A 20,096-nucleotide genomic window follows, 5' to 3' on the forward strand; every position below is an offset into this window, starting at 1 on the left:
AGCTTATTTGTCATGTTGTTTGCACACATTTACCAAAACTTACTGAACTGTATATTTTCTTTTTATTTATTCTTTTTTTTAGAGAGGGAAGGGAAGATGGGGAGGGACAGAAGGAGAGGGAGAGAGATAGGAGAATCCTAGGCAGTTTCCACACCCAGTGCAGAACCCGACTCAGGCCTCCATCTACAAGCCTGAGATCATGACCAGAGCAGAAATCAAGAGCTGGACACTACCGACTAAGCAACCCAGGTGCTCCTGTACTGTATCCTTTAAAGTGGTAAGCTCTATTGTTAAATCATGCCTCCATAAAACGTATTTGAAAATATCAACTAAAGGATAAATCCTTTTAAGTAATTAAAAGAAAATAAATCACGCAATCATCTTGATAGAGCTGTGATAAAATCAAATTGATAATGGTTAGCATCCTTTTATAAGAATATCTCAAACTGCAAGTAATAGCAGATGTCTTAAGCTCCTAAAAGATACTTTCAAGACAATTTGAACAAATATATCCAATTATGAAATATTGAAGCAAGATAAAAAAAAAAATCAAAGACCAGATTACTGCAAATATTGGAATCTTAAAGAGTAAATAAAGCAAGGCAGGAAAAAGAAGTAAAAATCTTTAAAAATTGTGAAGGAAGAAATAAAACTTTCATTATTTATATGTAATATAATGGCATAAAAAATCCAATAGAATCTACAAATAGGGATCCCTGGGTGGCGCAGCGGTTTAGTGCCTGCCTTTGGCCCAGGGCGCGATCCTGGAGACCCGGGATCGAATCCCACGTCGGGCTCCCGGTGCATGGAGCCTGCTTCTCCCTCTGCCTGTGTCTCTGCCTCTCTCTCTCTCTCACTGTGTGGCTATCATAAATAAATAAAATAAAATAAAAAATTAAAAAAAAGAATCTACAAATAGAAATAGTAAGATCTCTATGAAGACAATGATGAAACTTTTTTGAAAGTAGGCAAAATGAATGAAAATAATGCAAAAAATATATTATGTTCACAGATTGGAAGATCTAATACAAGAAAAGACGGCAAATCACCCAAACTGATTTATAGCTTAACAAAATTTTAGTCTTTCTTTTTTTTTTTCTTGGTACATGACAAATTAATTGCAAAATACACATCAAAGCACAAGTGAACAAAAATATCCAAAACACTCCTGAATAAACCAAATATAAAAAATAATGAAAACTAAGAGGGAGGTGAATATTTGCCTAACCAGAAATTATAGAATTTAGACTGTGGGGTATGACAGAGAAAAAAAAATGAATGTATAAAAACTTGATGTATGATGGAGTCAGCATTACAGTTCAGTGAGAGAAAAAATGGACTTTTCAATAAATAATGTTATACAATTCATTCAGTTAACATAGAAAAAATTAAATTGGACTCTTCCTCAAAACATACACAAAACTCAGTGCCAGGTATTTTAAAGCCAGTTTTTTTTTTGTATATTTTTTATTGGAGTTTGATTTGCCAACATACAGCAGAGCACCCAGTGTTCATCCCACCAAGTGCCCTCCTCAGTGCCCGTCACTCAGTCACCCCAACACTCCACCCACCTCCCCTTCCACTACCCCTTGTTCATTTCCCAGAGTTAGGAGTCTCTCATGTTTTGTCTCTCTCTCTGATATTTCTCACTCATTTTCTCTCCTTTCCCCTTTATTCCCTTTCACTATTTTTTATATCCCCCATATAGTGAAACCATATAATGTTTGTCCTTCTCCAATTGACTTACTTCACTCTGCATAATACCCTCAGTTCTATCCACGTTGAAGCAAATGGTGGGTATTTGTCATTTCTAGTGGCTAATATTCCATTGTATACATAAACCACATCTTCTTGATCCATTCATCTTTCGGTGGACACCGACGCTCCTTCCACAGTTTGGCTATTGTGGACATTGCTGCTAGAAACATCGGGGTGCAGGTGTCCTGGCGTTTCACTGCATCTGTATCTTTGGGGGTAAATCCCCAGCAATGCAATTGTTGGGTCATAGGGCAGATCTAATTTTAGCTGTTTGAGGAACCTCCACACAGTTTTCCTGAGTGGTTAAAGCCAGTTTTGAAAGGCAAAACCCTGGTAACTTTAGAAGATGATAAGGAAAACAAATTATTTCTCTAACAAAATGCAAGTTTCACAAGCCATCCAGAAAAATTGATAGATTATTAAATAGATTATATTTTTAAATGTCTGTCAATCAAACAGTAACCATAACAAAATGGTAAAAAGAAGTCAGGAACTGAGAGAAGACATACTTTTCACAATCTGCTGACATAGATGTAATATCCGGAATATATAACTTAAATAAATATACATGAATCAATAACAGGCAAAATTAGAAAAATGGGAAAAGACATAAACATATCTTTCATAGAAGAGGAAATATGAATAGCCCATAAATAAATAGGAAGTGTCTTATCTCATTACCAAGGGAAATAAACATTAAAGTCTAATGAAATATCATTTCTCACATCCCATACTGGCAAAAATTTAAAAAGTCAGACAATGCTAGGTGTTGAATACATGAAACAACCAGAACTCTAGTATAGTGCAGGTGAGAGTATAATTTGCGTTAACCACTCTGAAAATAGTTTAAACAGAATTTTCATATAGGGTGCGTGCATATGGATATTCACATGGCCCATGGTCATAAATACACACACATAGAAGGAATATACACACACCTATGACTCGCCATTCCAGTAAGTATCTACACCAGAGAATTTCTTGTGTGTGTGTACCCAGAGTCATACCAAGAAGGTTCACAATAGCTTTACTCAAAATAGCAAAACTAGAACAACACAAATGCCCATCAACAACAGATTGGATAAATTGAGATATATTCATACAATAAATAGACAATCATACAACAATAAAAGTTAATGAACTTCAGCCACGCACATCAATATGGATGAATCTGACAAACACAAGATTAAGAGAAGGGAATACATTGCTAAATAATTCATCCCCATGGTTTTATTTATATTGTATCCAAAAAAGACAAAACTAAACAGTTTTCTTATTATAAAGACAGAATTTGGGAGTGGTTGCCTCTTGAAGGTGGAAAAGGAAGTATAATCAGGAAGAGATATCCTACTCAGGAATTGGTAAACATTACCTATAAAGGGCCAGAGAGTAAAAATTTTTGGCATTATGAGCCATATGCTTGCTCTCTGTTGCAATTACTCAAATCTACTGTTGTAGCAAGAAGACAGCATAGACAATATGTAAACAAATGGCTCTGGCTGTGTTCCAATAAAACTTTATTTACAGAAGCATGCGGTAGGCTTACTTGACCTCTAGTCCCGATCCAAGTATTAGCAATGAATTTATGGGTGTTCAATAAATATTATTTAAAAATAAACATATATACATAATACATTTTTATATGTTCACTCTACATGCCATATTACATAGTAAAAATTCTTTTAAAAATAAGCTAGATGTATGTTTTTTGTAAAAGCTTTTCTAAGAGACAATAGCCAAAGTCCACCATGTTGGTTTCTTAGGCAGACCTTCAGGGGTGAAAGACACCACTGCTAAGAACTACATAAGATGGGAATCAGAGGTGCTTGTGTAGCTCGGTCGGTTGAGTGTCCAAATCTTGGTTTCAGCTCAGGTCATGATCTCTGGGTCCTGGATCCAGCTCTGCATCAGGCTCTGCACTTAGAGGAGAATCTGCTTCTCTGCCTTTTTCTGCCCCCTGCTAAAATAAATAAATAAGTCTTAAAAAAAAAAAAAAGGTACAGAAGATGAGAATCAAACCCAAACTTCACCCAGTGTTAGGCACATAGGACACTTCAATGCTTGGTATTATTTTTTTAATATATTTTTAAAATTTTTTATTTATTTATGATAGTCACACACACAGGGGCGGGGGCAGAGACACAGGCAGAGGGAGAAGCAGGCTCCATGCACCGGGAGCCCGACATGGGATTCGATCCCAGGTCTCCAGGATCGCGCCCTGGGCCAAAGGCAGGTGCCAAACCGCTACGCCACCCAGGGATCCCAATGCTTGGTATTATTATTACATATTATTTCCCAGCCATTCTAAACCTTGGTGCCATTCTCCCATGGAATTCATTCATTCAGCTTCACACTCACTTCACCTCTGTAGATGGGAAGGATCTTCCCTCTATGAAGACCAGGTCATCACCAGCACCTTAGGACACCTTTGAATGATATCTAAAGCTGGACTATTTGGGTTCACTTCATGGCTCCACCACATAATAACCACAGCCCCTTGGAGAAATTATTTAAATTCTCTGGGTCTTAGTTTCTTCATCTATAAAATAGGAATGAAAATAGTATTTATCTCAGGGTTGTAATGGGAATTAAATAAATTAATACATATTTGCTTTTACATAAAATACTTGGACAATGTAATGCTTAATGTAAATGTAAATATAAAATGTAAAATGCTTAGAATGGTGCTTGGCACACAATAAGCTATATATAAATTTTATATATAAAACTTGATTTAAAAAAAACTTGATTAAGTGTATTCTATTAACACCCAAATTTTTAATATTCATTCTTGTCGCTGTAGAGATTGCCTCTCTTAGAAATGGACAGTTATGTGACACAGTTCCTTCTAGTCTATTTTATAAATGGACCTTAAAAATACAATATAGCCTAGAATGATTAAGTTGAAGTTTATTTTCATGTGTTTTTCTTCTCTCTCTGCCCCCTTCCTTTCTTATTTTTCTATTATTTTTCAGTACAAGTATGATAAAAATTACCCACATCTGTTATTTATCTTTTCATCCAGGGGCAAGGCAAATGTGTATAGTTCCCTCAAGATAACAGGAACCATATGGACCTGTGGAATTATATGTATTATCAGTTTACAAATTCTAACTTTTCCGAAGATTGTCCACAAGCAGCTCAGGATTCTTTGGTGCAAGAGTTTGCACTGCAATGTTTATATTCAGCAAACATATTGGTGTAAAGCATGCCTCCAGCTGGTGCCTCTTTAGAGGGAAGGAGCTTAAAGTAGTTCCCAGTGGTTCTCAAACTTTGCTGTGTGTTAGAATTGCTTTGAGGACCTTTAAAAATCCCTATTCTCACACCACACCCCATACCAATTAAATTAGAATGTGTTGGGCAGAACCAATGGCATTAGTTTTTTCTTTCTTTCTTTTTCTTTCTTTCTTTCTTTCTTTCTTTCTTTCTTTCTTTCTTTCTTTCTTCTTTCTTTCTTTTTCTTCTTCTTTTTCTTTCTTTCTTTCTTTCTTTCTTTCTTTCTTTCTTTCTTTCTTCCTTCCTTCCTTCCTTCCTTCCTTCCTTCCTTCCTTCCTTCCTTCTTCTTGCTTGCTTTTCTTTCTTTCAATTTTCAAGGCGATTCAAATGTGTGGATAGGTTTTAAGAACCAGCAAGAGCTTGGAATGGGCAGGGTGGGGACTAATTTGGCCACCATAAGGGAAATGCTAAAAGGCCAAAACATACCTTCACTTGGAGCCATTTCTGCCATTAGATGATGCACATGTTTAGATAAAAATTTCTTCCTACTCAAATTGCAATTCACAGCCCTCTCTCAAAAATCTCTTTCTCAAAAACAGCAAGCACTGATCTGACTGGGTCCAAGGGATTTAATCTTTCTCTATTAAAAAAAGAGAGAGAGAGAGAGGAGGGAAAGAGAGAGAAGAAACTCAATCCATTCGTTCAATTTTCAAGTCAATTGCTATTCATTCAACAAGTTACATCCTGAGCTTAACACAAGCTCTGTGTCTCTTACCCTTAATCACATACAGTTGGCCTTCAAACAGAGATCAGAAGGTGACATACAAGGTATGTTCAGGCACCAGCTGGCTCCAATTCAGTGTCTTGGAAAGAGCTGTGCTGAACAGTGGGTCACTTTTCAGAGGATGGCCCACTGGACGCCGCTCGGAAGACAATTTGCTTTGATCTTAAAGGGCATTTTCACTCTCATGAAAACCTCTGGATCCCATAGCCCCCTACAATGGTCTCAGTGTCTGGAGAATCCTTTCCTGAGTTGTCTTCTTGTTGAAGAGAAACAATGAGACTCTTGAATTTACTATGAAGAGCTGTGCTGCCATCAAGGATTAGATCTCATGGTGGTTTAGGTTTGTTTTTTTGTTTTGTTTTGTTTTGTTTTTAATAGAAATGGTGTTTCAAACAATAGCTTCCCTTTGATATGTAAAGTTGGCTTGCTGCACAGAACCAGCTCCTGATTGGTTCAGGTAAGTGATTTTAGTGATTGCAGATTATCTGTAAAATGACAGACTATGCTTTGAAATAATATAATCTCTGAAGCTATGTCTAGTTAATTTTGGGCAGCTAGAATTTGCTTCATGTAGCATTGCTGAAGTCAGACAAAAGTTCAAGTACCCATTTCACAACTTATCTTATTGTTTCTGGGCCTCAATTTCCACACTTTCAAAAAAGAGCTTATTATTATCTTATTGTTTCTGGGCCTCAATTTCCACACTTTCAAAAAAGAGCTTATTACTTGCTCCCTAAGTCTGGAGTCAAGTCGTTAGACGCGTGGGTTCTAGAATGAGGTAGCACTGTCTGAACCCCAAGCCCCAGCAGACTTGGCTGTGTCACTTTGAATAAGTTACATAACATCCCCATGCCTGATCTCCTTCGTTTTCTTACTTTTCCTCCACCAAGAAATCCTAGGGATCTGCCAAATGGAATAAGTAATTAATTATACATAATATAACTAAGTAGAGCCCCATCCTCTGCCCACACCGTGGCTGTCAGGGGACTTTATGTGAGAGGTCACAGGTGCCTCCAGAGTGTCACTATAGAATATTACATTTTTACCTTGCATATTATAACTAAATAATCCATATCTAGGTGGAGGAAATGTAAGAAAATAATTTTGGGATCTAAGTGAAATGTGTGGAATGTATACACTTACCTATCCCTCTCTTCAACTACCCTTAGCACTGCCAGAGGAATGCAAAAATAGAGAAAAACATGTGTGCAAGAAACAGCTGAAGAATGTCTCAGAGAATAGAAATTTAAGGGCCTGGCTATTAGATTTTATCCAATAATATTAGACTCTAATGTGAAGCCAGATTTTAGAACTGTTCTTCCAGAGCAAAATTTGGGGAGTTTTGAAGATAAAAAATTATATTCTAAGCAAATGCAGGAATAGGTGAGGTGATTAAGACTCTTACAGGCAAAATTTAAAGGAAAGCCAGAAAACTTAGTAATCAAGAGAAACATTTTTAGTGTAAAATAATAATAATAATAATTATATATTATATCTTATAATGATATGATATATAATAATATAATATATAATAATACAATAAATGCTCATCTACATTCACAAATGTCACAAAAGTGATGCAGGACAATGGAGGGGTCCAATATTCCACTTGTGTGACTCACCTCACCCTAATCTTGGCCACCATAGATCTTGTCTATTTAAAATTTTGATATTTTGTACAGCATAGATTTTTGCATTCATGTTGAGTTTTTTAAATAGTGCATTAAAATATTATGTCCTTGGGGCACCTGGATGGTTCAGTCATTTGTATGGCTGACTCTTGGTTTCGGCTCAGTCATGATCTTGTGGTTGTGAGACGGAGCCATGTGTCGGGCTCCATGCTGTGCATAGTCTGCTTCAGATTTTCTCTCTCTCTCTCCCTCCAGCTATCTCTCTCTCAAATAAATAAATAAAATCTTTTAAAAAATATTATGTTGGGGCCCCTGGATGGCTCAGTCAGTGAAGCATCTGCCTTTGGCTCAGGTCATAATGTCAAGGTCCTGGGATGGAGCCCCACAGCAGGCTCCTGGCTCAGTGAGGAGTCTACTTCTCCCTCTGACCTTCCTTCCCCCATCACTCATTCTCTCTCTCTCTCTATCTCTCTTTCTCTCACTCTCATTCTCTCCCTGACTGAAGTAAATAAAGTCTTTTCAAAAAATAAAAAATATGTTATGTTTACTGAGTTGTTTTGTTCTCTTGTGCCAGAGTAGTAGGGAAAAGTATACCCACTCCCATTTTCCTGCGTGTCCTAGTTTTGTGCCTAACCAAACAATCATATATAAGTGAGAGCAACTGAAAGTCGTCCTCAGGAATGCAAGTTCCCAGAAAAAATTTCATAGATATACACTTCAAAAATTGCTCAAAGAAATACTGCAACATATTCAAGTATGAATAAGAAGTAGTATTTCCTTCAAATACTAATGAAAAATGAAACTTAAAAATATACAAATTAGATAATTATAGTTGATGTAGTATGAAGCACAATGCAAATATAAACACTGAGTCTTGGAATAGATAATGTTAAAAAATTAATAATCTGTATTCAAAATGCTGAATAAAACCAGTAAAAATTAGGAATAGGAAGTTCGGGGTGCGGGGGGGAAGCATATCAAATTTATTATCTTTCAGAGAGGGAATAAAGAGATAGTATTTTGATCTTTACAATTTTTTTAAGGTGAAATCCACAGAATATAAAATTCACCATTTTAAGGTGAACAAGACAGTGACATTTAGTATCTTCACCACCCAGTTCTAAAACATTTGCATGCCCCAAAAGGAAACCCCATAACCATTAAGTAGCTGCTCCCCATCCCCTTTATACTCAGGCCCTGGAAACCACCAACCTGCATTCTTTCAATGGATTTAACCTATTCTGGGCATTTCACTTAAGTGGAATCATACCATCCTTTTGGGTTTGGCTTCTTGCACGTAATGATTTTATCCAGATTGTAACATGGATCAGAACATCATTCTTTTCTATGACTAATAGTCCACCAAATGTATACACCCCATTTTGTTCATCCATTTGTGCATTGCTGGACATTTGGGCTGTTTCCATATTTTGGCTATTGTGAATAGTGTTGCTATGAAGATGCGTGTATATGGGATTTGTTTGAGCATCTGTTTTCAAACTCTTAGAATACATAGGGATAAATCTTCATGATCTTGGATTCAGAAATGGAATCTCAGATGTGATACCAAAAGCACAAGCAACAGAAGAAAAAAATGGATAAGCTGAACTTAATTAAAATTTTAAAATTTGTGCTACAAATGATAGCATCAAAAAATTTAAAAGAGAATTTACAGAATGGAGAAAATATTTGCAAATCCAGGTACAAGCATCTTGTGTCTAGAATATATAAAGAACTATGATTCAACAACCAAACACAACCCAATTTTAAAAACAGGCAAAGAGCTTGAACACATGTGTCTTTAAAAAAAGATATACAAAAGGCCAAGGAGCACATGAAAAGATTCTCAACATCATTAGTTATTAAAGAAATGCAAATTAAAACCACAATGATGTACTACTTCACATCCACTAGATAGCTAGAATTAAAAAAAAAAAAGACATGGAAATAACAAGTGTTGGCAAGTTGTGGAGAAACTATAATCTTTATACATTTCTGGTAGGAATATGAAATGACTCCACTACTGTGGAAAACTGCCATATGTTTCAGTAATCCCACTGCTGGGTGTATACCCAAAAGAATAAAGAGCAAATGCTCTTTATAATTTTGATCATTAAAATATTATAGTATATCTTTTGGTAAAAGGTAATAACTAATAGAATAAACACATGGAATTTTAGAAAAGGAAATTTAGCAAAGCTCATAAAACAGGGGAAAGAAATAAGAGTGAAGTGACATGACAGGCATCTCTTTTAAAAAATGAATGTAAATAGATTAAATACCCCATTAAAAATAAATAAACAAAAATATCAGAGTGGCTCAACCAACACACTTCAACAGTATGTTTGTTTTTTCTTATAAAAGATGCATTGAAAACAAAATGATTTATAAATTAACAATAAAAGGATAGGCAAAACGTTTTTAGACAAAGATATTTTATTTTTGTTTTCTGAAGCTACCCAATGGACTCTAGATCACTTGCTGAACTCTCAACTACTGAATAGGCAATTTGGGGAACTTTAAAATGAAAACAAGCAGAAATAGCCTCTCAATGCTATGTCTATTAGATGTCCCCAAACCTGGGTCAACTAAAAAACTTCTGACAGTTACTCCGTGGAATATTGCAAACATCGCTCAAGTCAAGGTTTATGCAGATAACACAGAATCAGATATAATGAAAAGAATTATATAATCTTGGATATTTGATTGGGAAAACTGCCTTACAGGTGGTCGAGAAAAGATCTGTTTCTTACACGATTTGGCCTCATCCATTCATTCAGCCAGTGAGTGCCTTCTTGATGCAGGTCACTGTGCTAAACTCTAGGAATTCAGTGGTGAAGAGACATTGAATTCAGACAAGATCTGGCTTTCTGGTTAAAGAAAATATGTAATAAACAAAGAAAGCAGAGAATAAAGAGTTTTAGATAATAATAATTGCTACTAAGAAAATAAACTAGAATAATGGATCGGAAAGTTCCTGGGTGGGGGCCACTTAGCTCTGGTGGTAAGGAAAAGCGTCATGGAAGAGCCAGCTTTTTAGCTGAGGTCTGAATACAAGATAGAGACAGCCTTAATACGACAATATTAAGAGATATATTAGGAGGGATGCCTGAATGGCTCAGCTGGTTAAGCATCTGCCTTCAGCTCTGGTCATAATTCCAGGATCCTGGGAAGGAGCCCCATATCAGGCTCCCTGCTCAGGAGAGAGCCTGCTTCTCCCTCTCTCTCTGCTGCTCCCCCTGCTTGTACTCTCTTGCTCTCTCTGTTAAAGAAATAAAGTCTTTAAGAAAGAGAGAGGAAGAGAGAGATTAAGAGAAATGAAAAAAATCATCCAAGTCAGGGGGAACAGCAGGTGCAAAGGTCCTAAGACTGAAAGAGCTGGCTGAAGTAGGGAAACAGCTAGCGTTTCTCTACCACACTCAGCCTTTCCAACCAACAAAAATCCAACTGCTCCTTTCTTCCCATACAAAGAACAAATTTACCCTTTCTCTAATGGAAATATCCAAATGCCCCACTCATTCACTGCATGCAACTCAACATCCGTGATCTCTGGGTGATGTGTAATTCTCTCCAACAGATCCAGTCTTGGTTCCTTATTCTATAAACTAAATGCCAAAGCATTAGCTCCCCCAACTCAGCACACTGTCATAAAATGCAACGGTGGGGCAGAGGCGGGACAACCATTACACAAAGTCAGAACAGGAAAACCTCGGAAGCACACAGCCATGCTGGTCCATACCAACGATGGGATCTTGCTGGATGGACATTAGAAAAGCAGATACCGTGTTCTGACAGTGATTCTGCCCTTGGAAGGAGCTCTCTTGTCGGTTTGTCTCTCCACTCCAAGTTCTACCTTGTAAACCTCCCTCCATGGCTGCTTCTGAACTGCAGGAAGCAGAGACTAATCTCCTGGAGAACGGTAACATTTTCAGTAGCTTCCTACTGCTACAAGTTTAGAGGCCCAAGACTGTTTGGCTTCACCAGGGCTCCTGAGTTTTTCGGCAATATGATTTCCAAGTTATCTGCTGTCGTGCAGATAGACACTTTCCTCGACATGATTCTTTTTATCTGCCAGCCTCCTCTCTCAATCTCCTGTAAGGCCTTCTGAAAAGACTTGGCTTACATGGACAGTAACACCCTTAACATAATTTTCATTGCAAGTCTTTCATCCTCACTGAGCTTCTGTTGTAGGAGGGCCTTTTGGTCTTATTTCCTGCTCTTTGTGGAGTCCAAAAGCGAGTGGTTTCTCTAAGCCTGCAAGACCTTTAACTGCTAATTGCAAATCCGCCAATTCTTTCCTCAGTTCACCTCTCTCTTTTCTAATCTTTGTGTGAACAGCAACTGTAACAGGAGGTAACATACCATAACACGCTTTCCAAAATGTTGTTTTCCATAGGCTCAGAAGGCTGTGGTCTGCCTTCTAAGTTATCACAAGCAACAATTTTACCAAAAGTTTTGTTACTGCCTAAGCTGGGCCTCCATCTGTCCAGCCTGCTTCATTTACTTCTCCTCCAACTATTTTTTGGCCAAGTCAACATCATCTATTTCAAGTTTGTTTTCCATTCACCACACAGTTTCTGTATTAGTTATAGCAGGCTAGGTGGCCACAGGAAGAAGCTAGAAGAAGAAGGTGGTCTACCCCAGAATTTGCAGTAGACATGATATGACCTGGTCCAGGTAAAACTGAGAGGAAGAACCTGTAGGACAGGCTAATGCCTTGGATACTGAAGAACAAGGGAAATAGGTCAAGAACCTCCCGGGTTCAGGGTCTGCATGACAGGAGGAGCAGTGGTCTCATTTGCTGAAATGGAAACATCTAACATTTGACCTGAGTGAGATATGGAAGATCAAAAGGACCCACCCGAACAAATATTTATGAGAAGAATATCTGAAGAAAGATGGAAAGAAGGAAAGAAGGAGGAAGGGAAAGAAGGAGGAGGGGAGGGAAGGGAAGGATAGGACAGGAGAGGGAAGGACGGGGTGGAGGGGAAGAAAGGAAGGAAAAACTGAAGGACGGAAGGAAGGGAGAGAAACAATACGTGCACAGACCTCAGGAATAAAAGAACTTGGCTTATTCCTGGAACAGAAAGGAGGTCAGCATGGCTAGTCAAGAGTTTGTGTTTTTGTTTTTGTTTTATAGCCACTGAGAAAAAAAAATGTATTTGGCATCATTAAAACCCTAAAAACTAATTGAGGTGCATGTATGAAAAAATAGTTGTGAAATATTATCAGTTTTACAACTGGCTGAAATTACTTGATAACATAAAAACATGTGGCTGTGAGGTCAATGGCTTTAAATTATTTTCTGAGGAATTAGTTCTAAATCATTTGGGGTCTATTTTATCAGGGCCTCAAGTAAGATAAGCATATAAATTGTATATGCTTTTTAGAAGGATGAAAAAGTCTTAACTTCAAGTCCTCATCTACCAGAAACAGAATCTTCACTAGGTAATTAAATTCTTCAAGTAATTAAAAATGGATCATGTTAAAATTTTATATTGAATCTAAAAGCCAGCAAAAGCTTTATTTATTTTACCTCTTAATATTTCATGGTGTTGGCCAGAATTTAGCCGAGTCTAAGTACTAAATTGCTGAAATTATATGGCAAAATCCTATAGAACAAGTGGAATGCTAAAAACTATACCACTGGGCCTCAAGCCATTGAACAAGTCAGGGGGGCTGATGTGGTTGGCATGAATCATGGCCACCAAATCTCTGTGTCACATCTGCTCTGTTAGTACAGACACTGCCCAAGTAGGTTTTTACCCTACTGAATTGTTTTTGGCACGAACACCCACTTTGTATGCTAAATAAATATGTTTAGATTTTTCCCCTTCCCTTTGAATGTAATGTTCCTCTGGTCTAATGTAGACAATTGCCGTATTTTGTATTCATAGAAAACCTTTTTTTTTTTTAAATATTTTTTTTAAGTTTTTATTTATTTATGATAGTCACAGAGAGAGAGAGAGAGAGGCAGAGACACAGGCGGAGGGAGAAGCGGGCTCCATGCACCGGGAGCCCAATGTGGGATTTGATCCCGGGTCTCCGGGATCGCGCCCTGGGCCAAATGCAGGCGCCAAACCTCTGCGCCACCCAGGGATCCCCATAGAAAACCTTTTATTCGTGAGATTTCAAGTACTTGGGCAGAACAAACAACTCTAATCATTTCCCCAGGTCCCTAAAGTCCCAATTGCATGGGACCTTGCAGTTTTCCCAGGGCAGCATGGGGCCAATGTAGATACCATCCAACCACCATCCTTTTTTTTTTTTTTTTACTTCTTTCATCTTGGAAAACTTGCTAAAGAACTGTGCACCACACACTTTCTTCCAAGAAGTCTTTCCCACTAAGGTGAGTGTCCATGGAGGGCCACCTCCTCTTTGAAGCCTTTCCATACCCTTCCTTCCTCCCCACTCAGCACTGCTACCCAGCACCCCCAGCAGAATTAACTACTTTCTTCCTTCCTCCTTTTTTCAGTATTAAAATAGAGAGGTGAGGACCAAGCACTCATTCAGCAATTCCAGACTGTTCCTAACACTACCTTCAAGCTCCTTCGAGCCATCCCTCCCACCATCTTCGGCACACTGGCTTCATACTTGTGACTGTCACCTCATGGGTTTGAGATGGCTGCCAATTCTGCAGACATCGTGTCCACCGCCAGCAGCCCAAGTAGGAAGCAACAGACAAGCACCTCTCTCCTCCTGAGGCTCTCAGACTTCTTTTCTGTCTCTTTGTCCAGAAGTGTTTTTTATGCTTACCCTAGAGCACTCACTGGTGAATGAGAACGGGATCTTACTGTCATCTTAAGTCAGTCATGTCCACTGGACATGGGTCTTCCTTGAGATGGAGAGATCTCTGCTAGTTACCGGAAGTCAAACTGTAGCTCCTATTTATAGAGAAGGAAGTACTAAATGGCTATTTGGTTAGAAAGCAACCACATCTCAGTTAATTACTAACAAGTTGTAGCTGGTAAGAATGAATGAATGAATGAATGAATGAATGAATGAATGAATACCCAGAGAAGTTAATCAACATCTTCAGGATTACACAAGTCATGAGTGGCATGCAGGATTTCAGTCTTCAACACCACTGTAGAATTAAGGAATCCTTCAAATATCTGAAGCTTGCAAAAAAGGAGAGACAACCCTTAGGATCAGGGCATTCCTGAGAAAGCAAAGGAGGAGAAGAGTGAGGAGGAAAAGTACTTTTTTAGATGCCTGCTATACACCAGGCACCGTATCACTTACATCGTCTCATCAAGGGCTTAGAGCCACTGGTTTTACAAAGAAGATCTCAGAGAGGTTAGGTAATTAGCTCAAGGTCACACAGTACTTCCATGTCGTACAGTAATTTGAAACAGGCCTCCTAATCCCTTAGCCCATGACCTTTCCAGGTTGTGCCCTGTCTTTCTGTGTAAACACACAAAATAGGATATCTGGAATAAAAATGCACAGTACGATCTAGAAGGTCTGAAATCAGGCAAAAGTTTGCTGGGAGAAGCAGGGAAAGAATAGGTGGTTGCCTGAGAATTCCTTCCTCCCTCTCGTTGCTTGGTCTCACGTCTTCGGACTGCACTGACTGTCCTCATGCCCACTGAACTGGTGCCCCAGAAACAACCCTGACTCTCATAGTTTTCCATTAACCTAGCACCATCCAAATTTTACCTATTTAAAAAGAGCTACATGTTTTCAGCTATGTGAACCACTTGGTGGCTGTGGGCGGACTGGGGCCGGGAGGGTGACCCAAGTCACCTAAATCATATGGTAACCCTTGCCTTCTAGCATGAGAACCTGCCTCCGAGATGTTGTCTGGGTTAGAAAGTGGAGATGAATTTTGAGCTGAGGCACATTGATCATTATTTCTGCAGAGCTCTCACTGTCATAGCAATTCTCTGAGTGGGAATGTTCTGAAACTAGGGATAATGCAAGTGATAAGAGGTTCAAGAGAACACACGGCAAAGTGTCTTTGGAAGAGTTTTATTGGGGTTAAGACTGAAGGGAAGTCTTCCACGTCCCAAGGCTTTGTAGCTGTCTTAAGGTTCAGGGGCAGGTAGCCTTGGTGCCAGCGTTGCCACTTGCTGGGTCAACATTATCAAGCTGTTCATTTCCCTGAGTTTCTTATTTGTCTAAACAAGGTTGACAAAACGGACTTCTCAAGCATCTGTGGGCACAAAGCGAGGCAAGCTCAGCACCTCGCCTGGCACCCAGCAGGTGCACACTGTGGTCCCTTCCCTGGGCTCCCTTCTGAACTGGCACATCCTCCCCACCCTTAGTCCAGGGGTAAAAAGCCAACCTGCTCCGAGGCCAGGCATCTGATGCCCAGCCTCATGGTGCAGAAAAGCAAGGAAAATGGAAGGCCCCTTTAACATTTGGTAGTCATCAGAGACGAGCCCCCAGTGTCATAGGTCAGATTCTGACATTACCGCTAAGGAAAGCCAGTTGCCTAGAAGTGGAAAAACCGTCTGGCAATTAAGAAAATTTATAGATATTTCTCAAAACTTCTTGGGGCCTAGGTTGGGAGAGAGGGGAGGACAGGGGAGTAGTGTGTATTTTATCAAAAGCTCATATAAACCCAGATCCAATTAGAATCACTGCTCAGAGTTCTGAAAAGGCCAGTAGACAAAGGCTGGAGAAATGTTCTGGGAGATGTTTCCAGTTGGGACAGCAGGCCTGATGCTCTCTGGGTGTTTTGTTTTTTGTTTTTTTTTTTTCCTTCCCGCCTCTGTCTGCTCAGCCTAGCCCTTGGGGTCAGAGGGAGGCTCATCCTCCCCTCCTTTGTTTTTATCTACAGGTTCCAAAGGAGAGATTTGAGGGATTTTTTTTTTTTTTTTCCAGAAATGTAGGTAGTTTCTCTCTCTAATCCAGATAGCAGATGTTTTTGACTCAGCCTTGGAAGAAAATGCCCTTTCTAAAATATCTATCTATTTACATTTTTCTCTCTTCTTTCTTTCTCTTTAAAATTTTGCACAATTTAAATATATTTTATCCAGGGAATATTTCTGTTTGGGGTTTCACTTTGGTTTCATTTTTCCTTCTTTGCATAGATTTCCAATTTAATAGAGAATGGCTGGATAACGTTTTGGCACAAATAGTTAAAAAAAAAAAAGGAAGTTCTTTTCCAGAACCAAATTGTTTGCACTCTTTGTCTTGATGGTGCCACCTGACCCCCCTGGGAAGGGTTGGATTTCTCCACATCCATCACACCCACAGAGGCCGTGTCAGGAGCCCAGCCGGGCCTCTCCCTGCCCATCTATAGCTGATTATTCACTACATTGTGTGCCGAAGACCAGAGCCTGTGACGGAAAAGGTGCATTCCTGTCAAGCCGCTCAGGACACTAACCCTTTTGTGAGCCGACTCTTTTCTCTTGTTCCCAATCTGTGACCTTCCATCACTGTTCAGAGCCATTTCAAGTGTGAGCTTGTAAGGTATCACTTTTCCAAAAATTTTGGCCCATAACCATCAGCATTCAGATATGAGTAAAAAGATATGTTGGTAATAAAGCCAAACATAACAATTAACGCATTAGGATTCCGAAATGCATTTTGCAATACCAGATCAGGTTGCAGCTGATGTCAGAGCCTACATGTTGTTAATCTAATAGAAGTGCACGGGGATTTCTCCAAACTTTGGCCCTGCATACATGAAAATGCTAGTGGACTGTTTGACGTTTTGCTTGAAACTACCATCTTGAAAGTGCTCTAGCTTGATTTATATCCCTTTGAAAATTCTCTCCTCTGCTGAAGTCCAGTTTAGATAAGACCTTAACGGGACAAAGGTTTAGCTGATCAAAATCAGAGCTCTGTGTAGGCTTGGAAATTCCCCACAAGCACCGATGCCAGTAGTTTTTGTACTGTTCGCACTAAGAATTTGGAAAAAATGGAGGGATGAGCCAAAATGATTTCATCTCTGAGATTTTCAATTTTTCTTCTGAAATGAAGAAAGCTGTCTATGCTATCACACATGAGGAAAGTATTAAGCTGGTTAGATTCCCCTTAATGCCTTTGCCTAATTAAGCTGGTTCAGAAATGTGGGTCATATACAAGCAGGGTACAGGGGATCACATACTCAATGCCAGAAGGACCACATAATAGGGTCACACGGAAAGAGTGTGAGACAGTAGAGTGGTGGCAGTGGAGACAACCAGAGTGAGCATGCTCGGTCTAAAAGGTCAGCCACTGGAACACCTGGGTGGCTCAGTGTTTGAGGGTCTGCCTTCTGCTCAGGTCGTGATCTTGGGGTCCTCGGATCGAGTCCTGCATTGGGCTCACTCCAGGGAGCCTGCTGCTCCCTCTGTCTGTGTCTCTGTCTCTTTCTCTGTGTCTCATTAATTAATAAAATCTTAAAAAAATAAAAAATAAATAAAAGGTCAGCTACTACTCCACCCCCCTCTCCCCAGGGATGCAAATCTGGCAACATTTTCAGATATTTTTTCCAAAAAATGTCGGAAATCCTGACGCCTAAGTGGAATCTTTAAATACTTGCAATTAATTCAAATTTTCCAAAAGACTTCTATGTACATAAGAGTCTGACTGCTGAATTCAGCCCTTAGAATCTCCGTTTTTAACCTCTGCAATAGACCAGGACTTGGAAATTTGTCTCTAATGGAACAATTTGGGGCTCTAGGGGCAGGAAGTTACAGTGACCTTTTCTCTGTGACATCCCGGAGAGTCTGTCACTCGATCCTACTGCGTTTAGAAAGATCCAAGCAGAGGGCCGCTTACCCACGCAGCCAGCACACCTTGGGGATTGACTCAATCTCATAGCTCTTCTATTATGCATGGATGCTGTGACAAATTACCTCAAATGTAGCAGCTGAAAACAACACAAATGTGTTACCTCACAATTCTGTAGGTTAGAAGCCTGGCACCACTCTCGCTGAGCTAAAATCAAAATGTGGACAGCACTGTGTTCTTTTCTGGAGATTCCAAAGAGAGGGTTTCCCTGCCTTTCCCAGCTTTTGCTTGACTCCTGCCCTTTCCTCCATCTTCAAAGTCAGCGATGGTGGGGGAAGTCCTTCTCACGGGCACCACTCTGAGCATGCTTCTCTCCTCACATCTCCTCTGACTATCTCTGCCTTCCCTCCTGCTTTTGTGGGTCCTTCTGAGCACTGTAGGCCCACTGGGATAAGTTCCCTGTTGGTAGATCAGCTGATTAGCAACCTAAATGCCAACTCACCATATAGCCTCTCGCATGTCATCGCTTCCAGGATTAGGACAGGGACATCTTCGGGAAGCCTACCTACCTTTGGATCCTGACTACCACACAGAGGACATTCCATAGATGTCCAGATGGGAGAAGCTGAGGTCGAAGCTCCAGAATAGGGTGGGGGATCCACAGGCTGTTAGTGTAAAGGAATCCACTTTCCACTGATGCTTCGGGTTTCCCTCACCACCGCCACCCATGAATGATAGCAAATCCCTGGTGACTATGGATCTGCTTACTTACCTAGTCTGAGGGTTATTAGAGCCAGTGCTTCTGGTCATCATTCCTTCTCTTGAGCTTCGGGACCACTCGTTGCTTCTAGAGGACCCAAACCGGAGAGCAAGCAGCAGTGAATGGTGCAAGGATGCCACCAAAGGAGAGACATAGCACTGTGTGCTCTCCATGTCTGCTTCAAATGCCAGGTTTTCCTGAATGTGTGCAATGGCCTTACTCACCTTTCACAAGTTCTGTATCTCGTGGGGGCATTTCAGTATAAAAATTGCAAAAAGTTTTCTTCACCTGCATTTCTCTTCCCTAATCTTCTGAGGCTCACACTTGTTCTCACCAGTTAGCCACTCACTTTGTTCCTCTGCATGAAAACAAAACAAAACAAAACAAAACAAAACAAAACAAAACAAAACAGAAAACAAAAACGTGGTTAGCAAATGCCATTTCCTGTCTACCCACTTAAAATCCCTGCAACCAAGGATGCAGCTTTCTCTATTTCTCTCTTTCTCTTTACTAAACTTTTATTGAATGGCTTCACTGTAGAATTGTGGATGAAGAAAGTTTCCAGAGTGAATAAAATGTACACTGTTCCTTATTCCTTTACCAGGTGCACAACTGAGGAAGAGTGACAAAGGAGAAAGAATGACTGGGTGTGGTGAATGGAGAATGCACCATGGAGGCTACAAAGGGCACTAATGAGCTTCAGACATTGCTTTCAAAATCTGTTTTTCTGCCTTTAAATCCCATTTCAGTGCTGTGATTGAAATGGTGAATATTTTGAACTAGATGGCCAAAGTTAAAATCAGGCTTGGAGGTCACAGTGCCAGAGGTGAGGACAAGGGGATGATGGAGGATGGGGAGCCCTTAGACTTTATCCCATATTGCACAAATTTTAGCTAATGCCTTGCTGAAAAACAAAATCTGATGGTCATAAATATATGCCAACCTATGAAGCCGAAGAGACAAAAATACCCTATGAAAATAAAACCGCAATGTTGTTAACATTGGTTGCCCCTGTTGCATGTTGCTCACTGTATTGCAATTATTTGAAAAGAAGCCAGTCTCCCTCTCTAGGTGAAACTTTGAGGAAGAGACATATTCTAATTTACCTTCTGATTCCAAACTTGAGTCCCACTTAGCACCTCACAGGTGCTTAATGCAAACATGATTTGAATTCTGCTTTGTAGTGCTCTGAATTCCATTCTCCTTGCCAAATACATGATGTCACAAGAATGCGGAGGTAACAGAATTTTGGCTCCCATGACCTTCACCTCCTCAG

General features: G+C 39.7%; 1 long non-coding RNA gene across 8 annotated transcripts in view; it reads right to left on the reverse strand.

Moving 5' to 3' along the window:
* Window positions 1-3,259: 3,259 nt before the first annotated feature.
* LOC144317789 (uncharacterized) overlaps window positions 3,260-20,096 on the reverse strand; it is a 45,126-nt gene continuing 28,289 nt past the window's right edge. Inside the window, exons 4-7 of one of the 8 annotated variants that reach the window (XR_013383751.1) lie at window positions 18,833-19,178; window positions 14,403-14,551; window positions 4,117-4,297; window positions 3,260-3,718 (exon numbers count right to left, since the gene is read on the reverse strand). This is a non-coding gene — a long non-coding RNA (uncharacterized LOC144317789). Of the gene's footprint in view, window positions 3,719-4,116; window positions 4,298-14,402; window positions 14,552-15,082; window positions 15,548-18,832; window positions 19,179-19,926; window positions 20,018-20,096 lie in introns of those variants that run through there. The other 7 variants (XR_013383749.1, XR_013383750.1, XR_013383746.1 and 4 more) reach the window with 7 other exon arrangements.

Source organism: Canis aureus, chromosome 1 (genome assembly GCF_053574225.1).
Source record: "Canis aureus isolate CA01 chromosome 1, VMU_Caureus_v.1.0, whole genome shotgun sequence".
NCBI lineage: Eukaryota > Metazoa > Chordata > Mammalia > Carnivora > Canidae > Canis > Canis aureus.